Source organism: Neopsephotus bourkii, unplaced genomic scaffold, assembly GCF_033783945.1.
Source record: "Neopsephotus bourkii isolate Nb327-2 ecotype Australia unplaced genomic scaffold, CSIRO-AGI_Nbou_v1 NB_1292, whole genome shotgun sequence".
Taxonomy (NCBI): Eukaryota; Metazoa; Chordata; class Aves; order Psittaciformes; family Psittacidae; genus Neopsephotus; species Neopsephotus bourkii.
In genome coordinates, this window is record NW_026901776.1 from 5,148,659 (window position 1) to 5,162,328 (window position 13,670).

General features: G+C 39.0%; 1 protein-coding gene across 3 annotated transcripts in view; it reads right to left on the bottom strand.

Moving 5' to 3' along the window:
* SMYD3 (SET and MYND domain containing 3) overlaps positions 1 to 13,670 on the bottom strand; it is a 396,189-nt gene that overhangs the window by 193,213 nt on the left and 189,306 nt on the right. The window contains exon 1 of one of the 3 annotated variants that reach the window (XM_061365803.1): positions 2,392 to 2,515. The exons of the other annotated variants lie outside the window; for them this stretch is intronic. The gene's annotated coding sequence lies outside the window, so the exon portion shown is untranslated. Of the gene's footprint in view, positions 1 to 2,391; positions 2,516 to 13,670 lie in introns of those variants that run through there. 3 annotated transcript variants of the gene reach the window in all.

The following is a 13,670-nucleotide window of genomic DNA, read 5'->3' on the forward strand; positions in this document are numbered from 1 at the left end:
CTACAAGGCATAAATGTACCACAGAATTCATTGAGAACAGAAAGGTGCAGATACATCTCTTGGCCACTGTTTTATATTCTTTCCTTCAATTCTTTCCTTCACTGATTTAAACTACAGGAGTGAAAGAGTTATAAAACAGTGAATGTGACAGTTGCATGTTAAAATGGAGCTACGCAGAGATGAACTGATATTTTATTATTATTTTAATAAATACATAATCTGGCTGCTTTACTTAGATAAGCCATGAAATGGGATGCACTGAATCCAGTGTAATTACTTCTATTGAAACAACCTGCTTCTGGTTTTTGGTGTTATATGAGAGTAAATCCCTGCCATCTAAAGCCAAAAGGAGATCTAATCTTGACTACCTGTAAAAGGAAGGTGCTATACAACTGCTGAGACAAAGGAAACAGGACCATTATTTCCATTGATGTTCAGTATTTTACATATCTTGCTCTTAGAAAAATGTAAAGCCTAATTTCTGCCCAGAATTTGTATTGTTTCAGAATAAAGAGTACAACAGAAAAACAGGTACCAAAGGAAAAACAGCAAAGATAAACAATGCATGAAATTTTACAGTGAAAGGACAAGTGATTGTGGCTTCTTCTTGCTGCCAGTAGGAACAAGGACAGACTTTCCTCTCCCACACTGTCATGGAGTCAAGATGCCTGTCTGAGGAAGGTGCATAGCAGTGCTCATCCCAAACCACAGCCAACAGATTAACAGAGGGTGACCTTCCTGTTAAGGCAATCTTTAATTAACAGGCTCATCCAAATCAGGGGATAAAAAACACTTTTAGAGAGGAAAAAAATTCATTAGTTTTTTAGAAGAAGTAACTTATTTTCAACAGGTTCAGCACTGAAACTCTCAGAGGAAAGAAGGGGGGGGTGTCAAAAAAATTACCTCTAGAAATACTTTTATAAACTAGAGGTGTACACTTTTCTAGGAACCTTCATGCATGTAAGGCATTGCCTTGGCTTAGATAATTTGCAAAATAACAATAAACATAGTTTAAGATATAAGAAATTTCTTGCATACAAGGAAATTTTAAAACATTAATGTTATCTTAGTCTGTTGGAAAGATTGCACAAAATGTATTCAGTACTTCAAGAATAAGGGATACTCTTTTGAAAAGATGCATCATACTTTTCATACATTACCGTGATATGTGTTAGTCCTTTAACTATAAAACTCATTGTAATTATAGAGGCACAATGAGCATCTTTTTATAAGGATAATTCTTTCACCCTTTATTTTTTTCTGCTTATTATATTCAGAAGTCTCCCATACTACTATTTCCAAAGTATTCATGGAACAGAATTTTAACTGAACAACTGTTAAGTCTCCATATTTCTGCAACCTTTCTGAAAACATTGCCTCAGAAACAATATGCAGAGCTGCATGCTACAAATTTCTGAGACCTAAACATCCCAAGGTGTGTTTTTGCAGTATGATTTGCATTTATGATATACTGTTTCTGCTGGAAGGTGGAAAATACATTAGGAAATATGTTTAATCTTAGGAAAACATATTGAAAATAAGTTATGTAAAAAGTATTAAAAAATATGTCTGAATCAATGAGCACCAGGGTTAGGGTGGTTTTTTTTTACCTCTGCTATTCAGAGGTAATCTTTTCAGCCAACAAGACTACTTACTTGTGCTTTCTACTGGGATAGTCAAAGCATGGTCAGCTGGTCCATCTAGATTCAGTTAATTCCAGGTGTAACAGGAGGCACTAGAGCTAGGAAATCACCCCTTGAAACACTTCCCTGCAGCTGGACCATGAGCTGAATCTCCACCCAGAAAATCTTTAAGTCCTCACCCCTCACAAACAGACCAAATGAAAACATGAACAAAAAGCATTTTACCCTTCTTACTTTACCATACCAGTCCTGTAACCTGCCTTCAAAAAATTAAATTATGGGAACATGGCAATGTAGCCAACTCAGTACCAACTAACACAACAGATAAAACAGGGATGCAAGGTGATAATGGCATCTCAAAGGGAAGAAGGAACTCAGAGTTGGCCTCTGCACAGAACTCCATGTCCAGATTTGAGTCTAGACAGTTTTAACAGATACGTATTATTTCTCTGTCAGTCTGTGTTTAAATGTGACATCACACCTACCTCACTTTTGCATGTGCATACACAAATATGTATTGGAAAAATCTCTGGGGAGAAAACTATGGTTGACATAGAGCAATAAGCCTCTGGCAAGACATTTTACAAAAGATGACAAAAAGCCGTAGCGCAAGTAAGCCTCTGGAGAAGATACCATAGGAAAATGAGAAAATACAGTAAAAAAAACCCAGCTAATTAAGTCACTGGTATAATAAACACATTTGAATGACTACACTTCAAAATAAACATAGACCAGATCACAAACTTACAGGTGTTGTAAAGGTGAGGTAAGGATGAAAGAAAAAGCCTCTGTGACTAAGGATGACTGAGTTGTATGATCAGAGAACAATATGAATGCAAAATAAAAATGCTCCAGGACAAAAAATGGAACCTATGAAAAGAAAAAAGGAGAAAATGTTAGGAAAAAAAACAAACACCCAAAACACAAAACAACAACCCAAAGTAAGAACTGCGTGCAGTCTAGTAATAACAACAAATCTTACACAAAGTTAAAACTACGAGGAGGAAAACCACAGTGACTTTCCAAGAAGATTAAATGCTCAAACAGCATCTGTGTAAAATACTGAGAGTCGGTCTTACCACAATAAAAATGTACCATGCACACTTAGCGAATTCCAAACAGTGCCATGGAAATCTGTTAACACCTTTCACAGTATATCAGCATTATAACAACTGCCTCTGAAGAGGCCAGAAAGAAAAAAAAAGGTTAAAAATGATCAATGAAATTCTAAAGTTTGCATAAACAGCAACTAAGTACTATATTAATACTTTAAACAAATGAGATGACTGATGTACATTAGAAAAATCAGATTTATTTTAGAACAGCTGTGTACCCACAAAGGATGCTGAACCCTGTCAGAGCCCTGACAGGGACCCAAGACACATTTTTTCACCATACTCCTTCCCCAGCTGAACAACAAGGATCATGACACTGGAATCTTTTAGGAAGCATATTGAGATCTATCTGTTAGACTAAAGAGATAAGCACTAAGTGTTAATAGTATTCTTATAAAGCCAAACACAGGATAAGCAGGAGTCTAAGAAATATCCTGTAGCAAAAAAAATTTAAAGGGACACCAAGGTTTATGTACTGCTTTTGGGCAAGATTTTCATTTAATTGCAAATAACTTCCAATATTACTATAGCTAAAAAGAGTTGAGAGTAAAAAAGAAACCCTTACTTGCTCATTTTGTTTAAAGTAAACACTGTTTGCTCAACTTCCTTGAAATATTGCCTTGAGTATTTATGTTTATTTCTTTCTGCAACAGATGAATAATACTTTGAGGAGAAAAACCCTGTAAACCCATAACATCTGCAAAGATTCTGGGCACAGGCTCCCATCTGAAACAAATTTTGTTCTATGACTAACTCCCTAGTTTGTATATTTCCTTTAAAGAGCAAAACATTAGTTTAAGTTTGCTTTTGCTTAGGACAAAATACACTTACCATAAATTGTTGACTAACAGGTGCTAAGTGCTACTTACCTGTAAAACAAACAAAACGAACAGGGAGTTACTTAAGGGCACTATGAACTGCATAGGACAGTAGATACTATTTAGGTGGCTTGGTGGTTAATCGTTCCTTTTTTTTTAACACCAGAGTTAGATGGAAGAATGGAGTGAACCAAGGATTTAGTCAAAAAGAGATATAAGTTACAAACTCCAGATTGAACTGTGTGATGAGCTGTGCAAAGTTCAATGTCAGCAAAAAGCATCTGAACTTCACTGTCCCAAGATGATGGTGAGACTGCTGAGACAAAGGTCTTGCACTCGTTTGCTCTGAAACTCAGAATTGCTTCTGTATCACCTAAGATAAGCCTCTGTAACACAGGACACATTTCTTACAAGGTAGAATCTCCAGCATGTTCCTTTTCCAGACTAACTTCACAGGAGCCACGAACCAATATCATTCATATTACACACAATTTCACAACTTAAATAATTCATTAGCAAACTTCATTAAGGCATTGTACAGGCCCACTAAGAGCTCAGTAAGAGTATGTCTCTGCCTCATTTTTCTTTCACAACCTCTTCCTTTCTGAAAACTACAAATGTATCATCCATTACTGTATTTGTTTCTACCAAAGGTCACAAATGTGTAAGGTCGTAAGTCGTTAACGGCAGTGCCTTTAATCAAACAATAACAGAAATGTTGGTTGGAAGGAACCTCTGGACATCATCTAGTTCAACTTCCTCTCTTGGGAGTGCATTCTCATAAAATTAGATAAATTTCTGAGTTTAGCCTTCTTTGACATAGAAATCAGAAAAAAGACTTAAATAAAGGGACAACCAATGTTCCCTTGGTGCAATATTATAATTAAACAATTCTAAATATGCACTATAGTCAGATAGTGCATCTTTTTACAGTGGACGCTATTATTGTGGTACTTAGAGATAGAAAGGACCAAGGTTAATGGAGTTACAAGTTGTTTATTTAAACCCAAAATTTGAAGATAATTGTCCTTCTTAATGTTCTTTGGCATGCAGCATCTTTGGCACTGATATACCAAATATGATGCTACTTATCCCTGAAATCAAAAAGTGCATAGAAAGATGCAAAAAAAATGTTAATATGGCTACAGTCCACATGCATACCAAATTCACATTTTTACAACATATAAACAATGTCCAAATCCTAAATTCATAACCCAGTTAGCATTCACATTGGGGTCCTGGCAGCTTCCATAGCAGAGACTGACAAGTAGGCCATCTAGAAATATCATGTCTTCTGCTCCACCATGGCAATGATGTCTTTTGTTTTGAAGATTTAAAACAGAATAAAAGTTTGAACAATAAAACCTGTCAAAGCCAAAAGGTGTATTTAGGGGGAAAAATAAAATCACTCGGATGAAAATTGAAGCAGCAGTACAGCCTTAAAAATGGCAAGGTGTTCCCCCCAATAGCCTTGCCATTGATCATGGCAGAATTCTTGTTAAATGCATTTCATTTCAGCTCAAAATTCAAAACAGGTCTCATGCAGCCAAAATAAAGCAGAAAAGGCTCATAGGCTTGTTCCCATTTTGAGCCAAGTTTGTTAATCAATCATGCTAAAAAAGTATAGAACATCAATCTTTAGATTTCTGACTATAAGTCAGTTATTTTTGCATGTCTAGAATTCCCCTGGTGATGTAAGGAGATTAATGTAATATGCTATTCACAATATTATGACACACTATAATTATCTCCATGGATGCCAGAAACAATTTTGACCACTGTGATAGACTGGGTACTACCTAAAAGAAACAAAACCAGTATAGATTTTAAAAGATATGGGTACAAGTGCACTATATTTTGATCGCACTGATAGGAAGCTAAAGGCAGCCAAGGACAGCTGGGACTGGGGAATGGGTGATGCCAATTTAATCTTTAAGACTGACAGCTCTGTTTGGGACAAGGAAAGATGAGCGGATGCTATTCAGCAAGGGAAAAAACACTGTAGAGGAAAAGAAACAGTAGAAGTAATATATTAAAAATAAATATGGAACTTGAGGGCACATTTAATGTAAAGCAAGCCAAATGTTTTGCTAAAAAATGCAGCCTTTGTACTCTTTTGAAATTAATACATGCTAAACATGTGGCCTTTGTACTCAGTTGAGACTCTTACCGTCATCAGTTTTTCTCCCCTCAAGCTATGTCCCTCAGCAGACATTAAAATCCTTGTAAAAGTTAATTAGTATTCAGGAACACGTTTTACCATGAGAAACAGAAAGTGCCCTGAGGAGCTCAGCCCTGCTGCTCTGGGACAAACTTTGCCTCCAACACCAACCTTGGACAAACAGCTTCCTGAGGCCTTGCACTGCTGTGGCTCCAGGGGCACAACACTATGCCAATTCCCTCTCCTGAATGACTACATCACTGGGGAAGCCCAAGAAAGGTGCCAGCAAGTGCTGGTGGTGGCTCTGGGTTGCACAGGTTCACAGGTCTGAAGTCCTTGCCACAGTGAGTGATAAGCACGCTGCTGAGTCTTGAGGAAACTGGAAAAATTTGAACTCGCAAACCAGTTGGAAGGAAAACCTGCTCAGAAAAGTTTCTTCTATGAAAGTGAAATCTGGAAACAACTGTAATTTCCCAGGAGACCCAGTTCCAGTGTTTGCACAGGGCCATTCCTTACGTACTGTTTGGAAGTAACTCTGCCACATGTTGCACTGTTCTAAAGAAGAACCAAGATGCTTCAAATCTTGCTTGTCTTTTTGTCTTTGTTTCTTTTCCCACAGAACTGACTGGCAGTTCTGCATCTTTTTCTATTGAACACAAGCAATAAAATAAGCCTGACTTGGCATCACAACCTTCCCAGACCTGCCTCTTCATAGAACATTGTGTCCTGCTTTTCCGTCTTGCATACTGGACAAGTTCTGCTTCAAGCTGGCCACACAAACATGGCCAGGATTTGTCCTCATGGACCTCTTAATCCAAAAATTTCATTTATGCAACAGTTGCTGCCTTCATACAGTGACAATAAAAAAGGCACCAACAGTGCAATCTGATGCCATGCCCATGAGGATCACTTAAATGACTTGCTTGAATCCTATCATTCACATTTCCCTCCAGGAAACAGAAACATAATACTCTTAATGATTTATAGAGAGCTGTTGAAAAGCCTTTGCCAACCTCAGGAAATCAGCAAAAGTTATATTTTTATTTGATTTAGAAAGAGGAGAAAACAACACAGAGATTGTAGGTTTTCTTCTTGGTGTGCTTTTTGAAGCTTTTAATTCATTGAACGGCTAGCTTATAACACAAACATCTGACAGCGAGTTCAAAATTCCCACTGTCTTCTACAGTAATTCCAACAGAAATCTGCAACATTTGGGCTTTACCACAAATCTCTTATTAAAACTAGCACACTCTCCTTTGAGCCCAGAAGATATCCCATAAGCTGATTTTTCCCACCCATGTCTCCTTTGGGCAACAAATATAAATACTTTAAGATTAAATTCTGTTGTAGTATATATTTCTGTAATAGGTATATGTTATTTCTGTGATAGGATATTGTATTGCTGCTTCACAAACACCCCCATATATGCTGTAACTGACTACTTGACTACATCTAAGTTTAATGCACAATAATAAAAGCTACACAGCACTCTTTCACCAGTGTTTTTTCCTATGGGCTGATGTATTTTTATCTTGGACTTCCTCAGCAGAAATGCACATACAAAGCTCATGCCCAGTCAGCTCACAAATCATCAAAGCCCCTGGACAGGCTCACTGCACTGGGGGTTTACACATACACAGAGTAAATCCGACCTTTCTGTATGTGTCAAGTCTTGCCACATGTGCACAAAATGCAGGCACCGGGGGCTTGCCAAGTGAGCTGCACACACACTGATCATCCTGTCAACATGCTTGGGAAACAAAAAGGCATGCCAGGAGCAACCAAAATGATACCATAAGTACTGAAATGCCTGGCAACTTTCTCCTGAACACAATGTCTACCCTGAGAAAAGAAATGGCAAATTCAGCAAAAGGCTACTCCCAGGCTTCCACATCAGTCAGTTTAGTTTTGTTTCTGTCTCATATATGTTTTAGAAACGCTTTTTCTGAAGGCTACCCCAAGATCTCACTGCTTTCGTGTTTAAAGCCTTTTCTAATTAACAGTCCTCATCTTTCCCTTCCCATTTATACTTAGTGCTAATGAACTCGCAGAGAGCAGCTAAGATGCTTTTCAAAGTCTTCATTTGACTTGTCTGAACAAATCAAAACATCTTACTCCTCCCTATTCCCCACAATCAATTATTTTTATTGTACCTGCTTCATTCTGATTTCATCCATCTCTATCAGGACTTGAGCTGCATTATCAACCATCTCTGGAAGTTCCTGAGCTGATAAATTTCAAGAATGCATTTGGGTTTTGTTTAGTTTTTGGCAGCATCTCACTAGTAGTTGGTGTCGGTGGCTCATGGTATGGCACATACTGATCAGTCACAGTTCCAGACTGGTGAAAATCACTAGGACTGGTCACTCTCACTCCATAAATGGTTCTTGTTATCTGTCCCCAGCCACTGCAATACAGATTTCTCTCATTTCCTTTACTGAGCTACGTGACTAGAAGATACAGAGAAGCCAGAGCCAGACTCAGAGTTGTACAGCACTATGATAAGATGCAACAGACACAAGTTAGTGAGAAATTCAAATTAGATATAAGGATTTTTGTTGCTGTTGTTACAAGGAGGCCAAATACTGAAAAGGTTCACCCAGAGCAGTTGTAGATCTCTGACCTTGGAGATATTCAAGACTTGACTGGACACAGCCCTGAGCAACCTGATCTAATTAATTAGACCTGCTTGGAACAGGGAGTTGTACTAGAAAACCCCTCCTGAGGTCCCCAAGTTATTATAGGGTTTTTTTTATCCTAGTGACTTAATCAGCCAGTTTCTTCTGACTGATGAACTGATGTTATGACTATACAGAAGGTACTCTTTACACTTTGCAAGATTTAAACCAGTATGGTAATTTCATTTTATCCTTGTCTTTTCTGACTGTGACATCAAAGCTGTGGTTTTCATCTGCTGTAGGCTTTCTGTCTACTTCTTAAGGTCTGCTTTGGAGGTGGTTATTCATCCATGTAGATCTAGAGTTTCTCACCTTTATTCCCAAGGAGGACAAGAATTAATTTTTTTTTCCACAGGTTTTGCATGACTGACCTATGGAATTCTAATCTGTCCCTCTATTTAGCTCTTGACATCATCACTATAGTTATCAGAATGAATGACATTCCTTAAAGTTTACACTTTCAAAGCTGGAACACAAAATATATTACAGATCTCATTTAATTTAAGTAGCATTACAAAGAGGTTCTTCCCAGACATCATTCTGGCATGCCTAAGTCCACTCTAAAAGTGAAGAATCCTCTGTTGGCACATGGGCTGTTAAGTAAAGAAACCTCTTATATACGGCAATAATTGGGTTCAACCATCATTCTCGAATATATATCCATCAAGTAATATGGCATGGCTGCTATGGATGCCATTGTGTGGCTGTGAATCACAGATTCATATTTAAAGAATATAAAATTACATATTCATTTTGCAGTATTGCAAATGCAATGTATGAACACAGGTGCTTGCTGAATAATAAGGAATGGTGAGGTTAAAAGCCAGACACCTGTACTGAATAGTGTAAATAATTGCTCTTCAGAAGCATTGAGGATCTACACCTTTAAGCTGCTAATGCTTAGCTCTATTCAGCTGTCAGGTGCACGACTCCCCTCAACAAACTGAAGGATAGGGACTTGAATTATATCTTCTCAAGTCACCACATCTCAGCTAGTGTGGAATTCTGCAGTCCACCAACACTATAATAAAATTAACGCCTACACACACTTTTCACCTTAACCTTTCAGTCCAGGAAGCTGACCATCCCTGAAGACAAAGGTCTTGCTATGGAGTCAATAAACCCTCTGGTTTCCCAGGATGAGGCCAGTTCGGCTACAAAGGCTAGGCCCTGAGTGCAGGTGGGTGTCATACAGAGATACCCCAAATAAAGATTACTTCAGCCTGTAACTGATGCTGTGGGAGTCCCCATTAGTAGCACGCAAAACGTCTGCTGGCATCTTCTATTCTCAGCTCTCTGTAAGTACATTTTCAACAACTGTGAGAGCTGGCCCTCATATTATGCTCTCTGCTGTAATCCTAAAATGACTAGAGCCCTTCAGTATCTTATTTGACTTCATTCTACTCTGATAATTCCACTTACTCCTGGCTCTTGCAAGTCCTGAGAGCACACTCTTCTTAATACCTGAAATACAGGTACTTGAAACCATGCTACCAGAGGTACATACATCTAACTTGAAGCAAAAGGACAAGCACAAGGTAGGCAGTGTTTTCTTGCTGACAACTGTGTCAGACAGTGCAGCAGACATTCAATTTTGAAACGCAGGTGGGCTTTTATTCCTGGTAGTGTAATGAGAGCAGTAGTTCCAGATGTGAGGAAATCAACCCCCAGGAAAGAGACTTGCAATGATAGAGCACAGAGGACGCTAAATTATCACCAAGATGATTTGGAACCCTGTTTGAAAACAAAGCTGTTCTCCCCTTTGGTGGAAACAGGAATGGGAGAGGGTAGAAAAATAGGAAGAAGAAGAGTAATGGGAGAGAGCAGATGACAGGTATAGCCTTAATTGTGCATGCAAAAGGGTACAAATTACAATCCCTTGAGCACACAGAGGGCAAAGTAAGGTTCACAATGCCTTATTATATTAAGCCGTATTATAAAAATGACTGTTTACACTGGTTCATTAGTATTTGTACAAGGCTGTGAACATGCAAAGTGGTAAATATCAGAATAGGCATCAGCATAGGGCCTCCTTTGACATGTTCAGGAGTATTGTAGCAATTGAAAATACGCTTTTCTTGTAATAATTATTGCCCACAAAAGGTGGTGTTTAACATACTGTCTCTCTGCATCATTTCTGACCACTGACACTAAGTCAGAAAGTAATGTCGCCACTGGGTACTGCTATCCTGAGCAATTTATTTCTTCCAAAAGACAAAATGTGTGCAATCACCTGCAAATTAACAAATCCAACCCACTAAACTAGCACATTTGGTGCTGCAAGGCCATGTAGGTACTGTGTTGTTAAAATACCTTTAGTTCGATTTGGTTCAAAGCCTTACATTGCACTGACTGGTGAAAAGGAGGCTATTGCTCAAGCTTCTACTTTCTCTTTTAAGTTTTTAATTCTTTCCTAACTGTAGCAGACCTGAAACCAACATGGGGTTTTAGGAGGAAGTGCCAAGATCTATTGCTTAAAGCGAGTACACCAACATCTCAGAAAGTCAGCTTTGTTTGAACACCAGCTAGAGCAGTAAATGCTATAAGCAGAACAAACATGACTCTCAGCTCTGCTGGATGAAAGAGTGAAAGAGCAAGGGGGCTGCAAAGAAATTTCTCCCTGAACGTCCAGGCCCTTCCAGGACAGGTCCTTTTCTCCAGGTGGGCTCTTGGTGACTGGTATCTACTCATTTCCTGGATCAAAGCAAATTTTACAAGGACTTTCTTGATGCTCTTTGATACATCTCTGTCTGCCATCCCAAAAGGCTGGCTCTGTTTCTCTGCTTCTCCCGGCAGCAGCCTGGCTGCAAAGGTAATGCTCACCATGTGTGCATGTCAGTTCTGCTCCACCAGCCTCTCCTCTACCAGCTTCCCCAGTGCTGCTCACGGAAAAGGCAGACTACCCTGCGCCCCAAAGGCATCCATGGAAAGGGGGTTGGGGCACACTTCCCTTCTGCTTCTTAGCTACAGCCTGTTAAAGGCACATATCGCCTGAAGCAGGAGGGAAATTGTTAAACTTCAAGCAGCTTAATAATGAAAAGCCTTGAAGGTTGGTGTTGGGACCAATCTCACTTAACGCTAGTATTAATGACATTGGCACAAAAATATAAAAGCAAACAAATAAATTTCTGGAGACCTAAATGTCTAGAAGCCTTGTCAAAAGAAAGAGGATTGTGGGCTCACACAGCAGGAGCTGGATTATCTGGAGGGGTAATAGAAGTGGGATGGAATTTAATAGCAGTGTGCAAGGTCAGAAGCTTCGGAAGTAATAAGACTTTCTGTTATAAACTATGAGGTTGTCAGCTTGAGGAGCTACGTAGGGAGAAGCATACTTGTAGAATATGGGACGTGTACAAATCATCAGCCATGAAAAGAGTAAATCCATCAGGTGATGTATCCTCAGACGAGCCAAGGAAGATTATGTCCCCTGTTAAAGACCCCTATGAGAGCTTCTCCTTTGAAGTACTATGTATAATGCCAACCACATTCCAGAAAGAGTCCTTTCAACCTAAACAAGCCAATGAATAGACTTCAAGATTATCAAGATGATGTCCTGCTGAAACAAGAACAAACCACCTCACCTTTTACCGTAGCAAGACAAGTACAAGAAAGATAGTATCCCTGTCTGGTCATTTACCAGGCAAAATAAACAATCCAAAGAGGGCTTTAAGCTAAAGGACACAGAGGTATAAATTTCAAAAGAAAATAATAAAAAAATATGTCTAGGAACAAAGTTCTGGAAGTGCCCCTCATCAGAGTCTCATCTTAGGTAGGGTTTGAAAAGTTCATAATAAAAGAAGGTCGGGAGAGTAAACCTGATGAAAGAGGACTGGATTTACAGTAGAAAAACTATAACCTATACTGCTACATATTAGCATCAGATTGTTATCCAACACTTTCCTTTGTGTTTCTCAGCAGGAAACATCCACAAAACTTATTTTTTTCAGCATTTCTGAATAGTAGTGGCAACTTTTCCCCCCTCTATCTCTTGTAAAAGTGCCAAAAGCTTTTTTGCTTTTCATACTAACCCTGTAATGGGGCGCATCTCTCAAGCACCTAAGGTACACCTGACAGCTTGTCTCCTGCTGTGCTTCAGAGCAGCTCTCTGCAACAGAGAAGTAGGATGCGCCCATTCTGCCTTGCTCCAGCTGCCTCCTCCCAGCTGACTTATTATTTTTGTAATTTCTAAAACAGTATGGTGCATTCCTTCAAATCTGTGCTGTCTGTCACACCTCCCTGGCCTACAAATACTACAATGTGCTACACGTCATTTGCACTGCTCCTTCCACCTAGATGCTGTTGCAGACACATCCCTTCCTGTTAAACAAGACCATTTGCTGTAGAGCAGCACTGTCCTTAGCCTTACACCACAATAATTGCCAAAGGATCATGCCTCACAGTCAGAGAGAAAAAGCATGCAAAATACAAATCAGGCAGTTAAAAGAAAAATATCAACCCTGTGAAAGACAGAATTGGCAACAGGAAAGGGAGGCTTGTCAAATTGTACAAATAAGGCAGCAACAAGTTTTTTGAGGAAAGAATTAGAGTAAGTAAAATAAAACTAGAGTAGAACATTCCTGATCTCAAGTTCTAAAAGCACCAGACGCACAGACACGGCTCCTCGGAGATCTACCCATGCTTGAAAACGATTTCAGAAGATAGAAACATCTCATCAGTGGTGCTAAGGAAAGTGGAAATTCATTCTGTGTTTTCCTTGACAAGACCCACGCGCTATAGAAACAGAAGATGGAAAAGGACAGACAAGAGTTCAGAGCTCCAGCTTGGGGTGACTCATAGAAAGAGGAGAAAAACAGTTAAATTAAATAGGCAGAAAATGAAGGCCTTCCCTCAGAGGGACATATCCTCAGTCCCCAGATAATCAAATAGCAAAGGCATTTTGAGAGAGAGCTGTTTGCTGCTGAAAATTTTAATTTAATCAGATTAGATTTGATAAACGTTTAAACAAAAAACAAAAGCGTTCTCATTTCTTTGGACAATGCTAAAACCAAAATGCTTCTATACCCCCTAAATTGGAATATCATAAAATGCCAATTTTGCCAGACTTTGCTTCAAATTAGAATGACAGAAAATGTCAGAATGTCCAGCTCTCATGGGGAGTGGAAATTCCAGTTTCCAGTCAGCTCTCTCAGATGTCAGTGACAAAATCACACTTTGGATTGTCCCCACACCTATGTTTTATTTAGGTGGGTCCACAGCATTTCTGTCTTTCACTAAGAAAATGTACACATTTATTA